General features: G+C 45.1%; 1 pseudogene; it reads right to left on the bottom strand.

Annotated features, from left to right (window-relative positions):
* Positions 1–748: 748 nt before the first annotated feature.
* On the bottom strand, positions 749–3,020 carry LOC104870001 (annotated as a pseudogene).
* Between the last annotated feature and the right edge of the window lie 823 nt (positions 3,021–3,843).

Below are 3,843 nucleotides of genomic sequence, written 5' to 3'. Positions count from 1 at the left end.
TTTATTTTTTTATCTGTATAAAAATCTTTATTTCAAGTAATTTCTTCAGACTTTCAGAGGCAAAGTGTGAGTGAAATCCTCACGCAGATAACAAAGTGTCCGTGAATGGTTTGTGGAGTCACAAACACACTTTGGATGCAGACTTATTTTAGCGAGGCCAATCTTGCTGAGATCACACTGCATACTTCGATTATCACACTGGATGGGAATGAAAGGCCACCCTTCATCCTGCTCCTATTTACAGTGATAGCCCTGGGTGTAATTATACCTGTGTTTACACATCAGGACAGAACGATAAAGGTTATACACTATACAGTGTGCGGTCAATCTGGAAATGCTTCCTTAAACAAAAACTAACCCAGACTTACTTTACAAATTAAACTCTTAAAAGCAAAGCAATGCTTTTAAGTAGCCCAGTGCAGCTCAGCCTAATGGGAATAACGCTCCGTGAACTGCCCGACATCACACTCAATCCCTCTGCTCGGAAAGAGGGATCCAAACTTCAATGACTGCAGAACAGGGAACAGTGAGGACAAGCCCACCATCATGCTCACCTCAAACTGACTCCTTTCTGAGGTTCACTCCAAAGCCTAACAGCTACTCAACAGGAGAGAACTGGTGACTGAATTCTGGGCTTTTCCTCTGCGCTTTTTATGGGTAACAATCGAGGCCTATGACAAAATTTCAAGCCCTGTTTTCCTAAACTTGACTTAAAGCATAGGCCCCGGCCCCAGCAAGCCTGTCAGTCACTGAGGTTAGGGCGAAGGGGGCTGCTGACGGGATGGCCTCTGGGCGTCACCTATATGGCGTGATGTCCTCTGAGGAGCCTGAGTCCTGTCAGCCATCGTCCTGAGCTCCTGTGTCCTTGTGGAGATGTGGCTGGTGGGAGGTGCTTCTGCTGCGGGCAGAACAGAGATTCCCTCCTTGTGCTGATTATCAGTCTCTGCCACCACGGGGCCACAGCAAGAGAGAGGGCCTGGTTGAAGCCTTTGACATACAAAGCAGCACCTTGTTTCACAGGGGTAGAAAACAGGAAGTCCGCTCCCTCACTCCACTGACTGAGGAGTCTCTTGAGCTGGGGCTTTGCCAGTCACAACGCTTGGGTTTCCAGCCATTGAACTTCCTTGACGACGAGATCAGTGTTAATAACTGGTTCAAATACAAGGCCCAGTAAAACAAACAGTTGCAAACAAACTGAGGAATGAGGGGCCAGAGCATGGCCACAAAAAGCCCCTGTGTTGACACTTTCCAAAAATGGCTCCACATCCTCTGAGGCACTGTCTTCAGCTCATTTCTGGACCGGATCCTACAAAAAGAGAATAATTCAAGAACCGAGAGTAACATGGCATTGACGAGGAGGAGCCGTGATGTCCAGTAAAGGACCTCCAGCCAGGCCCAGGCACATTCAGCAATCAGCTGGTATGGAAGGAAGGAGTATTTGACAAGGAACTCTCTCCACTGCTTCCAGGTGGGCCCCCTCAGATCCAGAAGCTTGGTGATGATGTCCTCCCCGTCCTGCAGCGGGCAGAAGGTGTGGATGAAGGGCAGGAAGGTGTCTGTATAGTCAAACAGGTACAGGTACTGCAGCCTGAGTCTTGGAGAGCTCTTTAGGGTGTAGAGCAGGAACAGGGACCTGCCTGGGTCCACAGCCTTATATTCCCAGAGATTTTGGGGGGCTTCACGCCTAGAGCTTTGACTCGCTCAAGCTCCGCGAGGACGGCTCTTCTGTGGCTGCTGTTTTCTATGGTGTATGGTGCTCCTGAAAATTTTTCCTCTGTCAAGGTTAAAAGCAATCTTCTACTCACTGTTTCAGATAAAAACTTGTTCCTCTTGATGTTACATCATTGCCTTTTCTCTTTTACTTTCCTTTTTAGTTTTATTTTAGGATTCCCTGTTTTTAATGTTCATACAGATTTCTTTAACTGAAATACCGAATAGTTTCTCTGGTGTGAAAAACTATAATAGTACACAGGATCCTAATGAGACAATTAATAATGTGAAATAGGAAGTAAAGGGCTAAAGGTGTAAGGAAAGTGGGAAGGGTGGGGGAGAGGTAATAAGGGAGAGGAAAAAAATATGAGAAACTGAAAAAATGGAAATAAAGTGTTTGTAAATGGGGAGGGGAGGAGGGGGTGAAGGGAGGGCAGGGACAAGGGGAAAAATGAGAATCAAGACCTATTATGTAAAGGTACAGAATCCCAATGATGAATGTAACTGTATTTGTATACCTAGATTGTACCAATAGCCTCAATAAAAAAGGAAAAAAAACAAACAAAACAAAAAACAAACAAAAAAACCTGTCCCTGTAGAGGGAGGCCCAAGGGCCCAGATGCTCCAGCCAGAGGACAACTTCTTCCGCCGTCTACTTGGCCACGGCCTTGTGGACCAGGAGGTCGTGCTCAGACTCCTGCTGCTCCAGGGATACAGGAGCAGGACCATAGCCACGCCTGTTAGCGCTGTGAGCACTCCGGAAAAGAAGCCCCCTCCTCTCGGCTGATTCACTCGGCCTGTGTTGGGAGCTAAAGGGATCTGGTCATTGCCGTATGTTTGGAAGGCTGCGAGACTCTGCACTATGTCGTTATTCTGCTCTATGTCTTCAAATCTCATTCTAATGGCATCAGGAAATAACTTCTCACTAGCGTCCCTGAGGAGAATGTTGACTTTGGGGAAGCCTTCCCATTTCTCTCTGCATTCTGGACACTCTGTTTTCTTCGACGACACCCACCACAAAGCTAGGCAGTGCCGGCAAAAGCTGTGCCCACAGTTCAGGGTGGTGGGGTTAACAGGATCTCGTAACAGCAGTGGCATGGGAATTAGCTGACAGAAATCTGAGGGCTAGGGCTTTCCAGAGGGTCATCTTTCTCTGGACCCACGATGTTGAGGTCATTTTCTTGAGACTCTTCCATCTCTTAGCAAATTCTGGGATCCACAGATAAGGAAAATTTCTGCCTTAGGAAACTGCAGTAAAGCATCACGGAATCATTCCTTCCATCCTGGGTCCTACCCGGCCATCGCCCCCAGCACTGACTCCCGCGGAAGCTTCATTATGTATTTTAGATACTGATCCTCTTTCAGAAGAGTAGCTGGCAAAGATTCTCCCCCATTCTGTAAGCTGTCTCTTCATTCCGTTGATTGCTTCCTTTACTGTGCATTTATTGATTTTTGTTATTATTTCCCGTGCTGTTGGGGTTCTATTGAGAAAGTTTTGGGTTATGCCTATTATTTCAGGTATCCCCTTTATATTTCCTTCTAGCAGTTTCAAAGTTTCAGGTCTGATATCTAGATCTTTGATCCATTTTAAGTCAGTATGCATATTCCTAAATAAATAAAAAGAGACAGACCATTTGATCCAGCCTGGACATATTACCATAAGAGTTAAAGACAACATACTATAGAGATAACTACATGCTTGTGTTTATTGTGGCACAATTCACAATAAATAGCGAAGCCTAGGTGCCCATCAACAGATGAATGGAAATGTGGTATGTAAATAAATACAAAGGAATATTTTTCAGCCATAAAGAATGAAATTATGCTATTTGCAGCAAAATGGATGGAACTGTAGATTGTCATTCTAAGCAAAAGAAGCCAGATTAAAAAACATCACATGTTTTCTCTTGTATGATGAATCTAGTGACGGTAGGGAGAGAGGAAGAGGTAAACAGAGAGGGGAAGGGAGAGAGAGGGAGAGAGGAAGATGAAACTTGGAAGTAGAAGGAATATTATTTGAGATAAAAAGAAGAGGATGAGGGGAGAGAACACGAGGGATGGAAATAATCAGAGTATGTTAAATGCATGTACCAAGATCCACAAGTGAGACGCACTATTCTGTACGACTAATAT

Source organism: Fukomys damarensis, unplaced genomic scaffold (genome assembly GCF_012274545.1).
Source record: "Fukomys damarensis isolate Sample0158 unplaced genomic scaffold, DMR_v1.0_HiC HiC_scaffold_11, whole genome shotgun sequence".
NCBI classification, from domain to species: Eukaryota; Metazoa; Chordata; class Mammalia; order Rodentia; family Bathyergidae; genus Fukomys; species Fukomys damarensis.
This window is presented reverse-complemented; position numbering and strand designations above follow the sequence as displayed.